This window comes from Lissotriton vulgaris, chromosome 4_1, assembly GCF_964263255.1.
Source record: "Lissotriton vulgaris chromosome 4_1, aLisVul1.2, whole genome shotgun sequence".
NCBI classification, from domain to species: domain Eukaryota; kingdom Metazoa; phylum Chordata; class Amphibia; order Caudata; family Salamandridae; genus Lissotriton; species Lissotriton vulgaris.
In genome coordinates this window covers 1,393,641,405-1,393,666,368 of record NC_141691.1, presented here as the reverse complement: position 1 = coordinate 1,393,666,368, position 24,964 = coordinate 1,393,641,405, and positions in this window count along the sequence as shown.

Sequence of the window (24,964 nt, the reverse complement as noted above, 5' to 3'; positions counted from 1 at the left end):
GACCTTATGTTGAATATAGTTATCAATATTTCCTCACACGCCCTGTACTGTCGCATTCTTTCTTCCACAGTTGTCGAAAGTACAACTTACTTTTCACTGACATGCATGCAGTAGTGCATGCACTTTCAAAGATTGATGGATAGGTTTGTACCCAAAGATTTGTTTATGTTCACAATTGTTTGTCCATGCTGTGCTATTTTTTCTTGTCTCCCAAAACCTTTCCCAAAAACCCCCGTACCCATCCATTTTTCAAACCCTAACCCTCTTCCCCCGGGCTGTGTGGTTTTGATTGATGTGTGACTAAATTACAGCAATAAATCCACACACTTGCTGGGGAGGATAAGGTGATAGCAACAGGCTGGTGAAGAAATCCGAGGATATATTCTTACTCTGCTTGACAAAGACCCATGGCTAATGTCAAAGAACTTCAACCGAATTAGTAGTTATACTTTACCATTTGTTAGGCTACAATGTGGCACTGTTCTAGTGTACTGTCACCTGCTATATTCTCTATTGTACCGTTGTATTGCTCAGGAGGACAAACCATATTTCATTTTCTTTTTTTTCATAGGCATGCAACTGCCACTGTGTCACACCACTAGTACCACCGCTATGAGGAAATTTTATCCGCCCAGGATCGCCAACCTTATTCGCTGTTTCCCCTGGAGCCAGCCCTGGGTCTAGCCCTACTTTAAAACACAAATTACAAGTAAGATAAGCTTTTGGTGGGAGGGAGTACAATGGAGTATTAGGAGAGACGAGAGACTGACGGTAGTACTACTAAAGTCCTAGGACTCTTGAATTCACTTCACTTACTCTGTGAGAGGCACTTAGTGTTGAAAACATTTGGGCATTTACACTTAAAGGAAGAAAATGGAACTAAACTTTCAGGAAAACAAAGTTACTGTTAAACCCCCACCCACCAGGCAAGCAGTAAAAAACAGGTATGCTCAGATAAAGTTTGAAAAAGTATATTTATATCCCTAACAAAATAATCTCCCGCAAGACCCTCCCTAACCCCAACGGTTGTCCTTTAAAAGTCCCAAACCCAACTCCCGATTCACACCCCCCAAAATTCTCTAAAAAAGGGGCAAGGGACACTATGGGTGGATGCTGTTTACTTTTTGGGCCAGGGAATCATACTCCTGGCGGAGCAAGGCGTGCTCTACGCGGAGCCCCTCCAACACGTTTGTGAAGTGGTGGAGCTCCTGCTGAAGGCGGGACATCCTCAGGGTACTGCGGCGCAGGCGTGCCTTGCAGTTACAATGGCTGTGAGAGGCAGCTGTTGTCCTTGCTGCTCGGCGGTGGCGTTTGGCTTTGGCAGCCCGGCTCAGTCTGGCTGGAGCACTGTGCTGGGTGGCAGCCCGTGGGGGCACGGAGGCCGATGCAGACGACGTTGTGGTCGACTGCACACTTTTGTCGTCCTCCAGGGCCACCAGCCGCCGATATTCTGCAACAGTGGCAGCGATCCTCCGTTGCCGGGCCGCTCTAGCCAGCTCCTTCCTCCTTGTTTGTTTGGAAGGAGCATCTATATGAAGAAAGAAAGACATAGTCTGTAACTAATGCTCTTTAAGATTAACTCAATCATTCAGCAGAAATTTGTGTTGCAGTACAACTAGCAACTTGCAAGCGCATTACATAACTATTGAGGCCAGTATCTATCTAACCTCCCACTTCTTCATCCTTGCTCTAACATTAGTGGGAGTTTAAGGAACAAATTCTACGAGCACTATGGACTTCCATTGGAGTTGACTATGAAAGTACACCAGTCTTATTCTTCTTCTTGTCTCTTGTTTAGGAAAATTGGTACGTTATCTTCTGCAAGCCGGCATAATGCCAGCGCAGTGAACTTGCACCCGAGAAAAAGAGACGCACGCCATGATGAGTGACCTAGACTTGCGTTACTGTACCGGTCCAGTACATGCAGGTGGTGAAGCTCTTACTTTTCTATTACGGGTGGCACTGAGAATACTCTGTTACAAGGGCTACTGCTTAATTAATTTAACTTTCACCCTACAGTGCAAATGAGTACTAGAAATGGAAAAATGAAGAAGATAAATAATCTGATTATCTATCACTTCACGTGGGATGTTTTTGCTTACATATGGGATGACTTTAGGTGCTTTGCTTTTTATTGAGTGACCAGTGATACATACACACATGAATGACTGAGTACTACTAAACTTATTAAGAGAGGTAGGGAGTGGCCACCGTAATAACCGGATCTATGCTGTGCTTGCAATACAAACTACTGCTACTATTGATGGTAGTATTTGGACAAAATTACAACTTCTTTTCCTTGCCTTTCCTACACTGGAACGGACGTGCGGGTGCTGTGTTACATGCTCTTCAAAGTTACACTTAGTTCATCCACTGACCGTCTACTCTCTCTAGATCATGGGTACTCACAAACTTTCTCTCAGGGGCTAAATTTACAGTGTAGTTTGTGGCCGAGGGCCGCACTGGTGGGGGCGGAGTCAGAGGGGGCGGGGCTAAAGCAAAACGAAAACTTGTGACCATGAGGTTGCACACAGGTCCCTGCAGCAGATGCCTTCATCCACTGAGCCACCAGACCCAGCATTTACATACATCTCTCTCCCTCCTGCCCTCCCTCTCCATCTCTCTCTCCCTCCTGCCCTCCCTCTCCCTCCCCCTCTGTCATCTCACTGTGTGTGTGTCTGTCTGTGTCAGCCTTCAGCCCGGGCTGAGACAGCTTCCTCAACGCGCACACACAGACAGCCACACCAAAGTACTTAACAGGTCTTTAAAAGACCATTAACATATTATTGAGGCTTTGTTTGTTGTAGCGCCCCTGCATCTCCACCCTGACAATCACTGCTTGCCCGGCCCCACAGAGCAGAGGCTTTGTTCTATTTCACCTCTTTGTGGCCCTGCATCTCCACTCTGCTCGCGGGGGGCCGGGGGAGCAGTGATTGTCAGAGTGGAGATGCAGGGGCGCTAACAGGTGAAATACAACAAAGCCTCTGCTCTGTGGGGGCCGGGGAGCAGTGATTGTCTGCAAGGTCTGCGCACCGCCAAGGAAGGCTTGCCGGGCCGCACCGGCCCGCGGGCCGTACTATGAGTACCCCTGCTCTAGATACACATATGCTATCTAAGAGTCAGATAGTAGCATGATCCAGGTATATTATGGACACATACAGTTTCTGTGTCACCCACCCAGGCTGGTGTCCTTCCACCAATCATTGCTTCATCATTCACCCAGCCATGCATCTCATATTCTTTCCTTACTAGCCACGTCTTCAATCTCAATAAGTAAGGAATATATAAGAGCTTACCTCTGCCCGCCACCACCACCATCTGAACTCTCACAGCCGGCACTGGAACCGCCGCATCCTCCCCTGAGGAATTGCCCTCCGCCTCCGTGTCGAGCACCACCACCTCCGCGTTGGCCCCGCCACCAGATGTTCCACCTACAAAGTACATTTAAGAATGTTAGAATAAACCACTCACTAGTATTTGGTCTAGGAATGAAGACATGTGAAAACAATGTAATTTGTGACTGTGTACTCTAAAGTAAAAAAAAAGTCCCTTTTTCCAGGGAAGGGTGTTGTCTTTGTGCACTTTTTGGCACAACTGATGAAGGCTGGCTTTTTAACACGCACCATTTTTCTCCACACAGACAGAAGATGGACTTCTAACAACAAGATCAAGTTGAAACAAGGTGAGAGCTCGGCTCGACCACAAGAAATGTTTTCAATTAATCGTCAGCACTAACCACGTTTCCATTCTCAGGTAAACGTTTAGTTTTTTTATTATGACTTCATTTTAATAAATGTGTTTACTTTTAATAAAGCTTTTAAACTTAAATAGACTCTGTGTTTTTTGGTCCAGACTAGAGTGACTGAGCGAAAGGTTTTGCAATTTTTGCAAGCATGAGTCCGTGCCTCTGACACTTCTTGACTCTGACTCCGTACTCTTGAGCTACGTTGGATAATCATCATTGGGGATCAATCATCGATGAATTCGGGAGGTAAATGACTGTGCCACACTATGTAGTCAGTCAGTAAGGACATTGGGGGTTCAAAGTCTGTTATCACAGAGGTATGTGGAAACTCTAACAGCGCCTATTATAATTGATAAGCAATGCACTATTTATTGTCCATTGTTATTTCTGCAGAAGAATTGTCCCCTCAACAGTAGTGGTATGGATTGTCCTCCTATCCAAACCAAAAGGTAGTATCTTATTCTTTCTTGGTGGTCATTCACATTTTATAGTTGGGAATTTTCAAAGCAGATAGAACACTTCAAAAGACATTATGGACAATCCCAGAGGACTGCACTGCACTAAGTTGATAGAGCTATTGCTGACTAGAATGGGAGTTTCGCCAACCGTGCAATCTTAGTTAGCTACACAGACAGACTAATAAGAATAATCTAGTAATACCACAGGGAGTCATAGTAGAGGCAGGATAAGAATTTAGATACAGTCTACAAGAAGATCAAAGACGATTTTGAAAAAATCAAATGAGGAACGCTAGGAAAAATAGGTACTAGTCTAAAATGAAAACTTACTGGGGCCAGCAAAGGAGCCCTCGCCTGCCTGATCCTGGCCCTGTTCAACAGCATCCGCCGCCTGCTGCTCCTGTGTCCCCTCGCCCCTGGGGGGAGCTGACGTACAACATGAAAGAAAGAACAGAAAACATGGATGATTGTTGCTTGTCAATGTCAACCAAATCAAACATTTCAAAACAACAATAACAAAATATTTCCGCGAAATTATATTGATAAGGGTTAGTTTTTATTGATTTGCGGACCTGCGACTTCGAAAGTCACGTAACTCACTAAACAAAGTACTGAAAGGTTCACCTAGGACTGGCAGGCAGCAGTCCGCAGGCAAGACGCAAAGTGACAGACAAACTCCATTGTGATTTCAGTCAGATCAGTGACAACACTAACAGTTGCCTGCTACATAACCAGTCATTTAAATAGTCAAACTATCAATCCACCGCCACTATTTTTCTTATTGTCAGGGGTACAAAGGAAGGGGCAGATTTAAGCCACTTGCGGCTCTTTTGCTCCGTTCTTGCGTGACTTTTGTGACGCAGCAGCAAAACAAAAGAGGCGCCATAGTGCGGCGTATAATATTATAACAACGTGACGCATTTGGGAGATGCATCCCGTTATAAAGCCCTGCGCCTTCAGGTGGCGTTCCGGCGCAAGGGAGGGCATTCCTGCGCTGGAACACATCCTAAAAGTGGCTGAGAAAAATCTACAAAATTTCAATCAGTCACCTTTAGGACAATGATGCGTCACACAAACCCTGCAACTGCTTGAAGCAGACGTACGGCTTGACCCAGCATTGGGGAGATAGGGTACCCCAGAGCATTGCTGGAGCTGCGCCATCGTTGCGACGCAACTCCAGCAGTAAAGCTTCGGTGACGTTTTGGGCCCATGGTGCGCCGCATTGCAAATGCGGCGCACCATGTTTGGTGGTGGTAGCGGGCCGCACAATTACTGGCGCATCCCTGCTACTTTGCAGGGATGCGACGGTAATTGCAATTCTGCCCCTTAGGGGCATACTTACTTACGCGTTCTGGCGCATCTCCAGAGATGCGCCAGATCAAATGCGTCACGCAAAACTACCCTTGCGACACGGCAGATGCGCCTCATTTACAATGCGGCGCGCCCTGGCGCAAGGGTAGGCACTTGCGTGACGCATCTCGTCACGTAAGAGCGGCGCATCGCTGGAGTCACGTCGCCAACGCAATGCAACTCCAGTAATGCTCAGGGCCACCCAATACTTAACATGCTGTGTCAGTCCTTACGCCTGCTTCAAGCAGGCATAAGGAATTGAATTGACGTAGCAGCGTCGCAGAAGTGCCTGCGTTAAATCTTGTAGATTTCACGCAGGCACTTTTGCGAGGCGCACAGCCGCAGGACCGCCCACCCTGCATACTAGGAACGCACCCATTGTGGCGCAGGCCCATGGCTTTATAGCGTGATGCATCTCCCTAGATGCATCACGCTGTAAATGACTCGCAGGGATGCGCCACGTTTACGCCGCTGTTGCGTCACGCAAGGCAACGTAAACGTGGCGCAAGGGGCTTGTAAATGTAATCTGCCCCCTAGTGTCTAGCATTACGCAGTTCTGTAAAGTACACTCATACATAATTGTTATTCAGGCCAATGAGACCACAAAATAGAAAACAAATAAGCATAGTAGCAACGCCACTGAGAAGGAGAGCAGTGCACCTGAAATGCACAGAAGATTTTGAAATATAATTTAACTACAATGTAATCGTCAGCAGCATTATTGGCTTGCTCCATGTAAAAAACAAATATTTGCAATACAACAACACAGAGCAGGAGAAAACATAGTAGTGAGTGATGAAATAGCTACTACTACTCACCAAGCCCGGGGATCTCCAAGCCGAGCTGGTCCAGCAGGTCGCGCTCCCTGTCCAGGACGTCCGTCCAGCGGTGGGTGACCTGGCTGTAGGTGCGCTGGACCCTGGAGAGTTGGGACATGGCCCAGCACACCTTCTAAGAAGTTGAGTGCGTTACAAAGATGTAGGCGCATCCCTGTGGTGGGCACACTTATGAGGGTTCTGTGTGTTGAATAACACCCTAGATTCCCAATAAAGTTCAAAAACAGGTTCCAAGTTGAAACGTTGTGAGGTTTATTTTAAACCATATTCCTCTTATCTTTCGTTATGACTTCAGTTTAAACGTCAAATAATCAATTAAATCTTCATCGTGGAGTCTAAATGGCTCCAATGCATTTCGGACTGACAAAGTCCTTTCTCAAGGAGCACTGCAACAGAAGTAGAACATGACCCAAATCAGGAGAATAGCTAAACAAGCATGAAACGATAAGCATGAGTGGAACGGTGGGTCAACCACATGCTACCCATAAATAATAAAACGAACGTAATGTAGTTCCAAACGTTATTTAACGGGATAATAAACCGGAGGGTGCTCATGAGATCAGAAGGTAAAGAAAGTGAATGGTGATCGGTAAAAAGTGACGGAAGGTATCATATAAACAGTGCAAGGAATTGTGTGCGAGTGAAACGAAAACATGCTGGCAGGTGTCAAGGAGGCTGTTACGAGATTGTGAGGAGGGTAACGGAGGTCCTCGAAGAGGCTTACGTGAATGTATTCGCCAAGGTGGCGCGAGCTGTCAAAGAAAAGGGAACGGTAAAAGGTTAACCCAAGGCGGGTTAGGTGGTAAACAAAGTAAAACGGAAGGACCGGTGAGGTGACTTACGTGGTGGGTAAGGGGTATCCGCATGCAAGATGCCAGCTCGAAGTTCGAAACGCCGCTGAGTGAACGCGGAGTGTTGGAAATAATCTAAGGTGGTGAAAATGAACGAAGGACTACGGGAAAGTGAGCCGATGGGGCGGCCATCTTAGAAAGGGGAAAGTGAATGTAAAGTGAGTTGGCAAGAGGGAAATTCACATCATGCAATATATACAAACAGCAGAAACATGGTACAATGTGACAAAAAGGTGCCACAAGGGCATTATAAATAGCAACTGAGTTCGGTTTGGTCATTTAGACCAAAAGGTTTCTGGGCTTGAAGTCTATAAATCCAGGATGTCTCTCTTTGTAAGAGGACTTTGTTATTGTCACGTCCTTCAATTCTGGAAACGATTTCAAGAACCATATATTTTAGTTGAGCTACGTTGTGGTTGGCTTCAAGAAAGTGAGTGGCTACGCTGGATTTGGTGTTCTTTGTGCGGATATTAGATTTATGCTCGTTCAAGCGAGTCTTTATCTTCCTGCTTGTCTTGCCCACGTAGATCTTACCACATGGGCACTTAAGGAGGTAGATGAGGTTGGAGGAGTCACAAGTGGCATCCACGTTGAGCTTGATGTTGAAACCTCTCATGGGATGATTGATATTGTTTCCTTGAATAATGTTATTACAGTTATTGCAATGGTGACACGGACGTGTACCAGTATGTTGATTAGAGTCGGCGTTGGGGGTGGTTTTAGATAGAATTTCTTTAATGTTCATGGGTCGTGTGTATGCAAAAATAGGGGGTTCCTTGAAAAGATCATGAAAGTCTGGTTCGGATGCTAAAATTCGCCAGTGCTTCAGAACGTAACGCACTCAACTTCTTGGATTCAGGACGCATTTGAACAGTTGCGTCTCCTGTTGCTGCACCTTAAACATCAATAACCTCACTCCACGTGCCTTTGAACTTGCCACATCTACATTCTAGTAGTGCGCCGTGCCTATCTCCCTCGCTCCCAGCACACCTTCTGCCACCGCTTCCGGCGCTCCCGGATGTTGCCGCCTCCCGCGATGGTCCTGGGCAGGCGGCGCTGGACAAAGTAGACCAGCGCGCCCACTTCCTCCGAAGATCTCCCGTCGGGTCACCTGCTCCCCCCTCAATCGCCCGCATGCTGTCCTGGCACGGGGTCCAGGACTCCTCCTCCCCGCCGCCGCTGCGTCCCTCAAGTGCCTGGGCAGCTTCACGGCGCCTGGCTTCACCATGGTCTGGGCAGGTAAGGTAGGAAGTAGAAAATTAAGAAGGAATAGGATAGGGAAGAAGAAAAGAAAAGAGTTTAAAAAGTAGTTTAAAAGTAAACAAAAATAGCAGAAAAGACAAAAATATACAGCTAGGAAAAGAGAGGGATAGATAAGAAGCAAAATCGTTTGAAAAAAAACTGAAAACAAGCAAAGGATGGCAAAGATAGCAAGAGGATAAACACCATGCCCAGACACAGGAAATGAATGAAAAACAAGATGGCCGCCCGTTCACGAGCGCGAAAGTAAGTTCGCACGCAATTTTCCTCGCGATCTCGTGCGAACTTGTTTTCGCAATGCGCTTACCTCGCGAGATTATACGTAGCGGGCGGAAACGGAAATACGTCACGCAAACAAAATGGCCACGCCCGTACTGGACCTTGGGGTGAATTCGCGTGTTGCGCTGCAAGCGGCTCGCGAATACTGCAAAAAAACTAGCGAAATAACACGCTGCAAAAAAAATATAAAGCTCATTCGCACGAATTGGCGGCTTCCGCGGTCGGTTTCGCACGACGCCGAGCCTCGCAAATAGCGCGAAATTACCGAAGAACGATTTTTGCAAAAGCAAAACAAATGAGCAGGTGCAAAAGGTCAATCTCATGATTTGTAACGATTCCCTGTTGTGCTTCCTGAGGGGGCCCTCCAGAATTCGGTTGCCTGCTTGCAACAATTGTGTGACCCTGCTATGACCTTAACTGTATGCCACAAAGGTCCTGACTCCTGATTTACAGCTAAGGGAGCAGACAAGCAGGTGCCAGGCTGGAACTTCAAATTCAGTGACACATTAATTAGCCCCAAATTCATTATTGTCAGTTGGGGCAGGGCAGGTGTTTAATAAACTAACCCCAAATTAATTCATGTCAGTTGAAGCAGGGCAGGTGTGCTTGCTTTCCCCCCCATCTTCTACAGTGATGATGTAACAGAGGGTGGCATTGATGTAACAGAGGGTGGCATGGGTCAAAGAGAGGGTGGCAGTGGTGAAACAGAGGGTGCTGGGAGGCTGTGATGATGAACCAGACGTAGAAACAACATAGTCGCGACCGTTGCGAGCCGATAAGTAAGTTCGCAATTGCGAACTACTACCAAATCCTCGCGAACTGGCAGAAACACTTGCGAACACACAAAAAAAAAATCCGCAAATTCGCGGGAATTCGCGGATTTTGCGGATTGCAATTCTAGAACTTGTGGCGGGAGGTGTGTCTAAAACTGTATGTCGGTGCTGGCCATCAATGAGAGAGACCTGTGCATTTTTCAAATGGGCGGTGAAAAAATATGAGTATGTTGCTGGAGATGTGGGCCACCGTGCCACCAATGTACTTACCGGGGGAGGGTAAATACCCATTATTCTGCAACTTTCTTTCCGCATACCATCACTCCGCATACTTTCATTACGAAAGTACCATGACTCCGCAATGCCATTATAACGCATGGCATTACATTTTATATGCTTTTACCACGCATACATTTACAACAAAATTCGTTGTAAATGCATGAATGGTAAAAGCATGTTTTTTTTTTAAATGTTTGGATGTTTGGATAAGGTAAGTATGGGTATATGTTTTGGGGTACTGAGGTATGTTTTGGGGGGTTTGGGTATTTTAAGGGTTCAGATAGTTTTGGGTTATGGGGTACAGGGGTAGTTTTAGGGTTCAGGGCTAGGCTTATGTTTGGGGTATAGGGGTATTTTTAGGGTTCAGGGGTAGGTTTGGGTTTTGGGGTACAGGGGTATTTTAAGGGTTCAGGGCTAGGTTTGTGTTTTGGGGTACAGGGGTATTTTTAGGGTTCAGGGATAGGTTTGGGTTTTGGGGAACTGGGGTATTAGGGTTCAGGGGTAGGTTTGGGTTTTGGAGTACAGGGTTATTTTTAGGGTTCAGGGCTAGGTTTTAGGGTACAGGGGTATTTTTAGGGTTCAGGGGTAGGTTTAAGTTTTGGGGTACAGCGGTATTTTAGGGTTCAGGGGTAGGTTTGGGTTTTGGGTGACAGTGGTATTTTAAGGGTTCAGGGCTAGGTTTGGGGTACAGGGGTATTTTTAGGGATAGGTATGGGTTTTGGGGTACAGGGGTATTTTTAGGGTTCAGGGCTAGGTTTGGGTTTTGGGGTATAGGGGTATTTTTAGGGTTCAGGGGTAGGTTTGGGTTTTGGGGTACAGGGGTATTTTAAGGGTTCAGGGCTAGGTTTGGGTTTTGGGGTGCAGGGGTATTTTTAGGGTTCAGGGATAGGTTTGGGTTTTGGGGAACCGGGGTATTAGGGTTCAGGGGTAGGTTTGGGTTTTGGAGTACAGGGTTATTTTTAGGGTTCAGGGCTAGGTTTTAGGGTACAGGGGTATTTTTAGGGTTCAGGGGTAGGTTTGAATTTTGGGCTACAGCAGTATTTTAGGGTTCAGGGGTAGGTTTGGGTTTTGGGTGACAGTGGTATTTTAAGGGTTCAGGGCTAGGTTTGGGGTACAGGGGTATTTTTAGGGTTCAGGGCTAGGTTTTGGGGTACAGGGGTATTTTAAGGTGTAAGGGTGGGTTATGATTATGGGGTGCAGGGGTATTTAAAGGGAGCAGGGTGGGATTAGCACACGATATGAGACATGGCATCAAGGGCGGAACGTACACACCACACGCCCCCAGCGTTTGTCACGCCCCCAGCACAACGCAGACACGCCCACAAGGGACTACTTTGCTGGCACGGTTCTTTTACCTTTTAAATGTATATGGTGGGTGTCTGCATAGCCTATGTCCTTCTGCTGCAACTGCCCTTTCCAACGCTGTATTGGGTGTTGTGATTGGTGCTGTGGTTCCTGAGATTACCCGCCTCAAAGGTTTGGGCTCTCTCTTTATTATATTAGTATGGATATATATATATATATATATATATATATATATATATATATATATTAATATATATATATATATATATGAGAAAAGAATCCCTTGATATAACAAACAACAACTCCTTTACGGACTCCATAATGATGCAGTGCAAAAATTGCTTATTTATTGCATTACAAGTTCTGTCCCGGACGCGTTTCGGCCACGCCCAATGGCCTTGATCACCTGACCACACTACAATAATTTCTGATTATATATGCCAAAACCATGTGATGGCTACCTCAATACCTAGTGATAATCACTGAAAAAAGACTGGATGTAACCACATAAAAGAGCTAAGATACCATATGCATTGCAAAATAAACAGGTACTGACATTTGCAGATTGCATAAATGATGCCATAACATCCCATGGAAAAATATGCCAAAATGTATTGTTTAAGTAAACATTATAGGCGTCTCCGTACTGTCATCCTTGAACAAATGTATGAACTGATTTTGTGACACATTTGTGACACATTTGCAAATGTACAAACTTCTTTGAAACTGTTAAACTCTTGCAGTACTAATACAAATATGCTGCAGCATTGATCTAATAAGTATTAACACCTTGGCTGCTAGAGGTTTTCCCCTCCGGTGCTTGATTCCCAGATTTACCATTGTTCATGACGAGCTCAGCTCGTCATCAGCACAGCTCCACTGTGCCTCATGACGAGCTGAGCTCATCATGAGTATGGAAGGGGTTAATAAGAGGACAATAGTAATAGTTCATCAAAGATTAAATGTCAAGTAGGGAAGATCAAATTAAAGTGCTGACATGCAATCACAATCACTATTGTTGTTGGGTAACATATTGCAACTAAAGCTAAATAAATTGCATAGTCCACAAATCTGATGGCATCTCAATATATGCATAAAACAAATGTAATACCAAAATTGATAGTACATGATGGTTTCAAGTGCAACATGGAAGGTTCAAATGGCATCACAAACTGCATGTACAAAAGTATAATACTGAATTTGGACAATACATGCTAATTTTAATGTCAAAGTATCAATATGCTACATGAAGTGCTGTGGTGCTAAAGTGCCTAACCATATAAAGTGCTACGTGATAGATATATATAAAATGCTATAAAAATATAGCTAGCTTAGGATGAGTTAATTTGACTGCAATGGCTGAATGTATCAAAATAAGTTAATAATGGACAAAGACCAGGGCCTAATCGTCAAATAGTTCATTGATTCATTAATTCATTCATTCATTAGTTCATGGGATAACCTGATGTGTGTTGTGCTCACCTGTGTAACAGAATATAGTGATGTGTTGAAAAAACTACCAATCTGTGGGTATTGAGCCATGGGCGATTAAATAATGATGTCAATATAATCAGTTATAAAAAGTTATAAAAAGTTGTGTAAGTCATCACTGATATTGAGACCATTAGGGGACTTAGTTTCAAGTTCCAAAATGAATTTAGACTCCTACTGGCGTAATGCTTTTTCTTGATTGTCACCCTTTTTGTGTGCATTCACTGCCCCTATTACAAAATATTTTATGCAGTTGAGATTGTTGTTATGTGTGTCCTAATGTCTGGCCACCAGGTACAGGGGTCAGAATTGACAATGGCTCTTAAATGCTGTAGAATCCTAATATGTACCTGTAGTTTAGTACTGTATACATAACGTAGACCACAGGTACATTGGAGAACATAAACCGCTTATTCAGTTCTACATGTGTAATATCCTCTATTGGTTTTGAATTGACTTCAGTGGTATAAGAAAAAAGGGTTGACCCCTAATTTGCATACTCGGCAGGTACTATATTTGTAAAAACCATGTTTGGGAGACAACCAACTGGTTTTAATGTAAAGCACAGCACTGTTTTTGAGAAGAGCACTTTGCATAGAGGGTGCTCTGTGAAACGTGAAAGTAGGTTTATCAGGTAAAATCTGGCTTAAAGTGTCATCAGTGAATACTATAGGCCATTGTTGGTTTCCGGTAGCTCTAATATTCCGGGCCTATCTACTGTATGTGGTAATAAGTCTCACACTAGAATCGGTCTTATTTGTCCTAGTCATGCCACTGTACTCAGAGGTGCCCAAATCGTTACTGTGGCTGAGCATTTTTTGTCTGGTTGTCAAGTTTGCTTTGGTCATGGCTTGTTCTACAATTATGTTGTCATACCCCTTTGAAGAAATCTTTTGTCCTCTTGTTAATATTAGACAAGATCTTTATCTGAACTGCATACTCTGTGAATTCTTAAAAATTCACCATATGTGATGCTATTTATAAAATGCTCGGGATGGAAACTGGATGCGTGTAATGTAGAATTCCCCGCTGTGGGCTTGCGAAATGAACAAGACTCAATTTTGTCATTGTCATCATAGACATGTACATCAAGAACATTTGTTGCAAATTTGTCTATATGTGCAGTGAATTCAATATTTAGGGTGTTGATATACATTTTTGTGACAAATTCTTCTGCTTGTATTTATGGTCCCCTCCAGATGACAAACACATCATCTATATATCACCACCAATTGACAACAGGATTTTCACAATCAAAGCGATGCTCCTCCTTGAGGACTCGCTCCTCCCACCAGCCAACATGTACACATGCAGAACTGGGGGAAAAGCAAGCTCCCATGGCAACACCCCTGAGTTGCTGAAATATCTGGTTTCCAAAGGCAAAAGAATTGTTGTGGAGGCACCAATTAATCATTTGTAATAGCATCTTGTTGTGACTAATAAAATCCAAGGGTCTGGTATTCATATACTGTTCACCGCCCTCAAGCAATCCTCATGCTCAATACTGGTATAAAGGGATGAACTGTCCATGGTTGTTAACATGTACTCATCAGACCAAGGTAGATTCAAAAGTTTTCACAAAACCTCACGAGTGTCACAGACGTAGGAAGGAAGACACACAACAAATTCTTATAGAAAATAATCCACATAGCGTGAGATATTTTCAAGTAGGCTCTTCCTAGCGGATGTAATAGGCCGACCTGGAACTGGGGTCATACTTTAGTTTATTTTAGGTATAAAATACAAAACTGGCATGACTGGAAAAACATTATGTAAAAATGAAAATTCATCCTTTGATATCAAACCATTTGTTTTCCAGCTCAACAGTTCAGTATATATATTATATTCACTGAAAAAAAACATAGGTTAAATTAACGTTATAATTAGGTGAATTTGTCAGTGACAACATTAACGTTTTGAATTAAAAAAAAACACAGAAATTCACCAGTAAGTGATAGCAGCGCTAACTAAAACGTGGGCCCCGTCATGCACTTCTTATGACCTGACATATAACATCACTCATAGCATGTTCTATGACATCATTTATGATATCATTAATGACATCTCAAATTACATCATCCAAAAGTCTTTTGTACACATTGCGCTATAAACAGGCATACCATCACAGCTATGATAGAAAACGTGCATGGGGGGGAGGCCCTGCAGCCAACCCCCCTCCATACAGTCAACCCTACGCTGTGCATGGACAATGGCTGTATGCAGTTGGGGGTTGCCTCTAGAGCTTGGCCCTGGTAACCCATCCCTGAGGGCTGTTTGTTTTCTTATTAAAGTTAGGGGGGCTGTGCAGCTCCCCTCCCTGAGCTGTGTTATCCCCCAAGGCTGGGTATATTTTAAGGGGAGGGTCCCCCTCCTGGAGCCGTTATTGCTCCTGGAGACCCCATCCTCCAAGGCAACTCTTTTAAATAAAGAGGAGGGGAGTGCTTGTGACCACCGTCCCTGGGCCAGTTTCAGACCAGGACCCCATTCCCCAGGTCCCAGTGTTCTTCTGAGGGGAAGGGGGGCACGGAGACGTAATTTTGGCCCTAGTGACCCCATCCCTGGGCCTGGCATAATTTTCATGGGTAGGGGGAAATGCGGTTGCTCCCCCAGGCTGACTTTGGCCCCGGTGTAACAGACCTCATCCCTGGGGAAAGGTGTAAATGCAGGGAGAGCCACATGCCCCCTCTACGATTACTGCCCTGGGGACCCCATCCCCATGAGGCCTGGTGATATTTTCACGGGGGCACGCAGCCCCCAACCATAGGCCAATATTTGCCCCAAGGACCCCATCCCCCAGGAACCGGCAATATTTTGTGGTGGGAGGGAGGATTTCAGCTCCAGGAACCCCACCCATCACTCCCCTCCCTGGGCCAATTTGGTGCCCAGGGACCCCATTCTCCGGGGCACAGCGACATTCTGTAGGGTGGGAGACACATAGACAATCCAACCGGGCCAATTTTGGCCCCGGAAACCACCATCCTCCAGGGCCTGATGATATTCTGCATGGGAGGGGGCACGGAAGCCCCTTTCTCATTCTGTTTTCGCCCCAGGGACCCCATCCCCCTGGGACCAGTGACATTTTGAAGGGGGAGGGGGCACACAGCTCCCTCCCTGGGTCAATTTCGGCCCCTGGGACCCCAACCCCTGGGGCCCAGTGACATTCTACAAGGGGAGGTAAAATCAAGGCCCACCTCCCCGAGCAGATTTTCGTCTTAGAGACACCATCCTATGGGGCCCTGTAATGGTAAAGGTAGGTGCCCTGGGGCCCGCCCTGGGCACCCACCAAACGGTCACCATGCAGGTGGGAGCAACATTTAGATTGGTTTGCTTGCCCACATCATATGAAGTTTCCATTCACTGGGAGTGGACTTGGTTTGCTTCTGCATGGTGGGAGATTTAAAGATTTTCCAGCCAAGGGAGAGCTAACAGAGGTGTCTCTGCACATCCCACTGTAGGCAGGAAAAACGCTATGGCCCAGAAGAGGTCTTCCCGGGACATAGCCTGTGAGCTGGCCCTGCGTTATGGGGTCCCCGGGGCCATTAATGGCTCAGGTAGGGGGTTGCGCGGCCCCCCTCCCTTAAACGTATCAGCCCTGGGGGTGGACTTCCTGGGGCCTTTTGAGACTCAGGGAGGGGGGCCGTGCTGCCCCCTCCTGTTTACTGGCATTTTAGCCTAGGGGGCTCCATGGGGCCTTTGGAGGCAAGGAGGGGGGTCTCACAGCTCCCCATATATGCACATTTTAGCCCTGGGGGTGAGCTCCCTGGGTCTTCTGCAGGCACAGAGAGAGGGGCAACACAGCTCCACTTTCCTTTATGAGCACTGCCCTTGGGTAGACTTCCCGGGGCATATAATAAATAAATGCAGCCCGCCCGCCATTTTAGGTTTTTTTCAATAGTTCAAGAGTCTTGCGGGATTGCAGCATTTTGTGTCGTTTTGTTTTCATTTTGTCCCCAATGGGGGTCCTCCACATGGGGCCTAGGGGCCAGGGTATCCCTACCCTGCCCACTTACATTATTGTTTTTGTAACTTCAGGAGAGGGGACAAAGTCCCTGAATCCAATATTGGCTTCCAGAAACACTTTTCTCATGCTGCTGGCAGCCAATCAGAGCGCTCATTCTCATGGGAGTCTGGCTCCCATGGGAGCAAGATGACCCAAGGGAAATAAAGCTCCCTGGGCCACTCAGAATGCTCCATTTTTAAATTGGTGCTCCTGCAAGAGTTTCTTTAGACTCTTGCGGGCCAAACCGCCCAGGTATCTATTTTTTTGTACCCTTATTTCTCAAATACCACTGAATGGATTTACATCAAATGGCTAAAAGCGCTTCCTGCCAAATTTGGTGTAATTCCGTTCAGCAGTTTTTCCTGTAGCCAGTCGTAAATAAGTCTATGGGAAATTCATGTGGATTTAGCGTTTTGGGACCCCTTTTTTTCTTGGTTCCCCCATTAGGAATCACCCTGAAACTTTCCAGGAAGGAGGTATAGTGGATGAACGTTTTTTTTTTTTGTACATTTATTTTATTGAATTGAAAATCAGGGCGAATAGTACATTCAGAAACACAATCATGATTGCTGCAAACAGTGCTTTAGATCGTACAACGCTTATCTTATCTATTTCCTCATACACAATACATGCTACTTTCGACTCATATCTTGGACCCGTGGGAAAACAATCGTATCAAGGGGACACATCATCCGTTTCAACTTCAGGTGGTTCACAAATATAACAGCGGAACTTATTCCATGCTCCCCACACCTTTACCCATTTACGTGGACAGCCACGGTCCGTAAAGACCGTCTTCTCAGTTATCATCAACTCATCCATGTCCGTACACCAGTTCTGGAGTGTAGGTGCATCGCCAGACCCCCATAGCCTCGCAATATTGCGTTTAGCGAAGGCCATACCAAGCATGGCCCGATCCTGTTCCTGATGATTGAGGTCGTTGGACTCCCACACTTTTAACAGACATCTTCTGGGTTCAGCCATCAGGGAGACCTCTGCAGCTTGAGAGATAGTGCGCATAACCTTGACCCAGTATGCAGCCACAAGAGGACACTCCCACATCGTATGTAAAAATGTACCTTCCTCCCCACAATTCCGTAAACAGTATTTGTGTTGGGCCTTCCCTATGGCATGGAGTGTCGTCCTGGTGTAGTAGGTGCGGTGTAACACTTTGAGGTGGACCAGTCTAAGTCTCGCAGGTATGGCCGTCTCCCGCGGGGATGACAGCACCTCCTGCCATTCCGAATCATCAAAGTCACCTACATCTTGGGACCATTTTTGTCGAAGCTTAAGCGACGGATCTGGCAGGTTATTAATTAATTTACGATATGTAAATGATGTCGCCCTCTCCACCATATGTTCAGTGAGGAGTCTGTCCTCTAATGGATTGGCCTCTGGTACCTCTGTGCCCGGTGCGAGGATCGCCTGAAGTCTGTGTCTAATTTGCATGTACCTGAACTTTTCCGTCTGCGCCATGTAGTAGTGTGTCTCCAGATGGGAGAAGTCCACTACAGCACCCTTTCTCCAAAGATCCCCAACCGTGGTAATTCCAATGTTGTCCCAATTGGTGAATCCCTTGCTATTACGTAGGCGCCCCAGTCTGTGGGAGTCCCAGAGTGGTGTCATCTGCGTGATGTTTCCCAAACAGTGCAAGCGCACCTGTGCCCAGTACCATATGTGGATCGTGTGTGCAGTAAGGCCGATTAAGGAGGGGGGCCTACGCTTGCTGTATAATGCTGTCATTAAGCCATTCTCCCCAAGCTTGTGTCTATCCGCCCTGTATGCCGGTTCATCCTGTGGGGTGTGTAGCCAATAGTTGATTAATTTAAGGTGGGCCGCCCAGTAATACATCTGCACATTCGGGAGAGCTATCCCTCCGTCGTACCAGCCATGCACCAGCTTGTCTTGGGCGATACCTAATGGTTTGTTTCCCCATATCAAGCCCGATGGCTCAGCTGCTATTGCCTTAAAGTAGGTCTTTGGGACTGGGAATGGGGTGTTCTCAAGGACATAGAGAAATCGGGGGAGCATCATCATTTTGTAAAGTGCAGCCCAGCCCAGCAGTTTGAGGGGGAGGCTATGCCAAACCAGAGCATCACGTTTGAAACGTTCTAGTGGGGTTCTCAAATTCTTCAAATAGAAGTCCTCGGGGTCAGGTGTAGCATAGATACCAAGGTATTTGAAGGCTTTATCCGTAATCCGCAGCGGACAGTCAGAGGGTAGGAGCGGTGGCGGGCCTCTCAACACGTATAGCACAGATTTAGTCCAATTAATAGTGTATCCAGACACCCGGCCGAATTTATCCAATATGTTCAGAAGTTCTAGGATCGGTTTTCTAGGGGAGGTAAAGTATAAAAGCATGTCATCTGCATAGAGTGATATGCGATCCTCCCACGTATCAGTCCAGCGCAGCCCACGGATGGAGGGTTCCCACCTTATCCATGCCGCCAATGGTTCCAAGGCCAGCGTAAATAATATGGGGGATAATGGACATCCTTGCCGCGTCCCATTGGACAGAGGAAAATCTTGTGAAATGTGGCCATTGGCCACCACATGAGCCAAAGGTTTGGTATAAAGCAGACGGACCCAGGCACAAAATTTTGGTCCGAAGCCCAAATGGCGCAGAGCAGCGAATAAATATGGCCATTCTATCACGTCAAACGCCATACTGGCGTCTAATGAGAGGATCACTGTGGGTTCTTCAATAGATCTTCGGCCCATGACTGCCTGCAACCGTCGGAGGTTGAAGGCCGTGCTCCTGTGTGGCATGAACCCAGATTGATCAGGGTGTATCAGAGACGACAGATGGGGGGCTATTCGCAACGCCAAAATTTGGGCAAGAATTTTAGCTTCGGCGTTGATCAATGAGATCGGGCGGTAGGAACTACAATGTTCAGGGGGTTTCCCAGGCTTAAGGATTGCTATTATGGTGGCCAATCGTTGATCGTGTGGTAATACGCCAGTCTCGAGACTGTCCCGAAACATATTCAGAAGATAGGGGGCCGTCAAATCTATTGTTTTTTTATAAAATTCGATGGGGAACCCGTTAGGCCCCACTGCCTTACCAGAGGCTAAAGAGCCGATAGCTGTCTTAAGTTCTTCAATCGTAAAGTCAGTGTCCAGGATCAAGGCCGTTTCTGGTGTAAGTTTGGGCATAGTTAAATTTTTAATGTGGTCGTGGGCCTCGTCGACCGCGAACCCTGAACGCGAGGCGTATATGTGCTCGAAATGGTCGGCCAGCGTATCCACTATGTCGCTAGGAGTCGACACAATGGAGTCTGCATCCGTTTGTAACTGGGCTATCCTTCTACTTGCCTTCTCCTTTTTATCTAACCAAGCCAACAGTTTACCGGCCTTATCCCCCAGTTCGTACACTCTATGTCGAGTAGCCTGCATTCTAGCCATAACCATCTCTCTCTGATACGCTACACACTCACGCTGTGCGATACACAGCCTGTGGGAAGTCTGCTGTGTAGGGGATTCTGCGTGTTGTAGGGTTGCCTTGTCTAGATCTATCTCTAGCTTCTCTAATTCTGCCAGTTTCTCCCGTCTGTGCCCTGTAATAGACGCTATAGTATGTCCACTCAGCACCGTTTTAAAGGCCTCCCACAGAATACTGGGGGAGCGCACCGAAGACTCATTGTCTTGGAAAAAATGTTTTGAGGCACCAATGACACCCCTAAGCACGTCAGGTAGTAGTAAATACTGTGGATGTATGGGGAAGATGCGGTGTCTCACAGTTTGCTGGAGTGAGTATGTCAGCAATATCGGTGAGTGATCTGATATTCCTCTAGGGTGGAAATTCACCTCAGTCACCCCTCCCAGGGTCCCTGCTGAAGCCAGGAAATAATCAATGCGTGTGAGGCTACCATGTACCCCGGAATGAAAAGTGTATTGGTGAGCATCAGGGTGCTTGAACCGCCATGTGTCCGTGAGGCCCAGGGCATCTAGGAAACCGCTCATACGGTGACTATCCGGTGCACCCTGTCTAGAGGGGTACCTGTCCAGTATACAATCCACTATGTCATTAAAGTCACCCCCAATCACAAAATCTGCTGCCGGCAGAGATAACAAAAACGTTGTGAGGGATGGGTGTGCTATCTTGTGTAGGGAGGGTGGAATGTAAGGCGAGACTATATTGAATTACTTTCCCTCCCATTGGCATGTGATGGCCGCGAACCGGCCCTGATCATCTACCCTCATCTGCTGGATTAATAACGGGAACTGTTTTTTGATGAGTATACCCACACCTTTAGACCCAGACAAAAATTCAGAATGCGCCATCATTTTATAACCCCACCTATCTAAAGCTTTACACTTGGAGCCCACCAGGTGCATCTCTTGCAGTAAGGCCACTGCAGGGGCACAACGTTTTATGTACTGCAGCACCAGGCCCCTCTTCACCTTGTCCCCCAGACCCCGTACATTCCAAGTGAGTAAGGTCAAAGGAAGACCCGGGGAGTACTGAGTCACTTGGTGCGTAGTGTCATGGTGATCATGGGTAGCCATCTGTGACATAGGTTAAGTGAAGCGCTGCACACACAGCAGCACCATGCAGCTCTGAATTGACAGTTATTTCTGAGTTTGCTATATCCGCCCTTGTAAACAATACAAACAAAGAAAAACAAATCTTTGAAAACAATACCTTCCCCTCCCCCCCTCCCTGCCTGACGGATTCAGAACTACCCGCCTCCCCAACTGAGCAGAGTGCTTAAAACCCATCCCATTATACATTAAACAGGGGTGAGAGTCAGCATCCAAAACCCCCCAACCCCAACACGATCATTAGGTTCATGGATCCCCGCCACCTTCCCCCTTGTCAAGCCCCAAACGTTATCGCATGGAATGACATATCAAATGTACTGTATCACCTGGAGAGACTAATCAAGAGTCAACCAGTCTGCAAGGGCAGGCCAATAAACTTAACATTAGAAGCGAAAAAATGTCTCAAACATGTCGGATGCAGGAAGGCCAGGCGCCGGCGGAGTTCTCGTAGCCGATCTTCATTTGCACATTGATACTCACAGCCACCTCGCCGATGTGATGGAAACAGTACCCATGAAAAACAGTTAAAACATCAATGTCACTCACGTGTGTCATTCATCTCACGGTCCTGGCGCCAGTTTCCAGTGTCCCGGTGCCTACCAGTACGTTCAACTTTTCGCCATCCCTCCAGCCATGCCTGCGCTTCATCCGGAGTGAGGAAAAAGTGTGTTTTACCTGCATCCTCCACCCTCAATTTGGCCGGAAAGAGCATTGAGTATTTGATGCCTTGTTCCCTCAGCGTCTTTTTGATGTCCATGAAGCCTCGCCGTTGCTTTGTGACTGCCGCAGTGTAGTCAGGAAAGATCGTCACGGTGGCGTTGTCTATCTTCAGCAGGGGGGCTGTATGTGCGACCTGTGGAATCACATCCCTGAAAATACGGGCCAAAATAGGCCGCGGTGGCGCCCCAGGCTTTGGTCTACCACCAGGGACCCGATGTGCACGTTCTACTGAGAAATAGTTCGACAAGCCCTTAGGTTGCAGGTGGGTTGTGATAAGCTCTTTCACGAAGAGGTCAAGGGCCGGCCCCCCGGTCCGTTCCGGCACACCTATAAGGCGAATGTTGATTCGTCTGGAGCGACCTTCCTGGTCCTCCAGTTTGGCCGCCATTAGTCTGTTTTCCGCCATAAGGTGGTTCATCTGTTTTTTGAGAGTAGTGGTATCAGCGGTTAGAGTTTTGGAGACAGTTTTGACATCCGTCAGCCTCGCCGATAATTTACCGAAGTCAGCCCTGATTAAGGAGAGATCCACTGCCAGGGTTTCTATACCGGAGTCCACTTTATTCAAGGTTGCCATAATGTCTCAAAGGGTTACCTCCTGCTCGTCTCCGACCGCTCCGCCCTGGGATGGCGTGGTCCCCTTGTCGGAAGTTTTCATCTGTGTTTTCGCACATGTGAATTGATCTAGTTTTGCCTGGGTAGAACCTTTGGTGTTTCTACCACTCATCGTGATCAGCAGCGTGTGCCCACTAAAGAGTTCTGGTGGGGGCTCACAGAGATCACGGCTATGTTCGGCGGAGAAGATTCAGGGGACACGGCCACGGCTGCGTACTGCTCCAAATATTGGGATGGCGTCTGCAATAGTGCCCCACTGCGACAGTCAAGGTCGGGATGGAGCTGTATGCTCCACAGTGTTATTTCAGGAGTTTCCAGCCAATATGTCACCTGTCGCCTTCTTCACATGCTAACCTCAATCAGCAGTTCCCAAGCAGGGGGGGAAATCAGGGCTGCCCCTCGTGGTGCCGCCAATCTATTTCCACGGCGGGAATCAGGGCCCAGAGCCGGGCCGCTACTCGCCTCCTCGTCCCCAGCACAACCAATGCAGTTATCGGGCTACCAGCCAACTCGAGGTCCCGGCTCCGCATGTGAAACCAGGCCTCACATTCCTTCCACCCCTGGCTCCCACAAAATGCGTAAGTTATGGAAGACTGGGCCAGGCCGGGGTGTACTAGTCTTGCGGATCCCCGGCGGTGTGCAACGCCGAATCTGCGGAGGGACTATTTTAATTGGTGCGGGCCAGGTGAATTTGTAATGGCCGCCGCGCTGCCGTCAGCAGGCTTACTGTAGGTCCTGGAGGCAATGAGGGGTTAAGGAGGCACTCACCGGAACGTCGTAGGACCCCTATGGAGATCGGGGTCTGGTTGTGGCTGTGGCTAGTTGTCAGCCGCTTCGCGGAGTGTTGAAGCTCACTGCCCCGCGCGGCAGCAGACGTCCACGGATGGGCTGTGTACTCAAGGCCCCGGCTTTGCTTGCCGCGCCAGGACGCAGAGCCGCCCTCAATCTGTACCGGCCTGGACTCTCAGGGACCGAAGCTTTTGGCCCAGCTCCTCCCCAACTATTCCGCCGCCCGGGCTGGGTCGGGAAATCCAGCGGAGTACTAGACGGATCTGCGGGATCGGTATTGGGTGCAAGGAGCCTCCCTAGGCAGCGGCCATCACCATCGGCTGTTAGCCACGCCCCCCCTTTTTTTTAAGTTGGGTGAATATTTGTAAAATGGGACCAAAGTTATTAGCAAACCAAAAACACTTTTTCTATTGAAAAGAAAAACTACCAAGTGGTGACCGGAAAAGTGGTTTTTTTTACTTGCCTTTAACTTGGCACAGTTTGACAAATCTTCATTACATTTTACAAAGAAAAGTGCCTGGTGAGTCCAGCGGTGCATTGAAACTTCTGGAATGATCTGTCAGCGGGCTGAGAAAAAAGGGGGTGGGGGGTGTAAAAAAAAGTGTGTTTCCTATGTTAATTCCCCTAGAGTCTTTAGACAAGACTGCAGCCCGAACCGCTGGACCGAATTACACCAAATTTGGTAGAAAGCTATCTTTTGGTTTGCAGATTACGCTTTTTTGTTATATGGTGTAAACCTGTTCAGTAGAGAAACTAAAGAAAATCCTAATTTGTATATGTGAAACAGTGCCGATGGGGACCTGTATCTTACCTGATATTCCGGATCACTATATCTGAGACTGTTCTCTGTCCGATAAAACACCAGGGTAACAGACTGCCCCTAGAACATCTGGAGGGATAATCCCGCCCTCCTGTCATATGTCCCTACAGGAACCAACCACATGGGAGAAGTCGGCGGAAGGGGGAGGGATTGAAGTAGTAACCCATGGACACTGGAAATGGTCCGAACCAAAGAGGAAGGTGGCGCACTTGCAGGAGACGGAGAGGATTGCGAGACAGGCAGAGTGTGGAGAAGACGGAGGACGATGCAAGAGGAAAGGTCAAGGATGACAGAGGAGAGGCCAAAGAACAGGGAAGCGAGGAGTGGTGGTGCCCACCAGAAGAGGCTGGAGAGTGGCCGCAACTGAGGAGAGTTGCAAAACTTTTGTGTCCATAAAAAGAGAGGGCCCGATTCACAGAATTAACTTAAGACAAAATCCTAAACTTACTACTTTTGGTATTCACAGAATGCACTTACTACATTTGGTATTCACAGAATGCACTTACTACTTTTGGTATTCACAGAATGGATTTACGACTACTAACTTTACGTCCACACTCGGGCCGGAGATTCCGGCCCGGAGGCGGAGATTCTGGCCCGGAGGCGGAGCTTCTGGCCAAGAGGCAGAGCTTCTGTCCCGGAGGCAGAGCTTCCTGCCCGGAGGTGGGGATTCCGGCCGGTGGCAGAGATTTAGCCATGGCTGAAATCTCCACCTCTGGGCCAGAAGTCCCACCCCTGGGCCGGAAGCTCTGCCTCTGGGCCGGAAGCTCCACCTCTTGGCCGGTAGCTCCACCTCCAGGCCGGAAGCTTCACCTCCGGGCCAAAATCTCCGGCCCGAATGCGGATGTAAA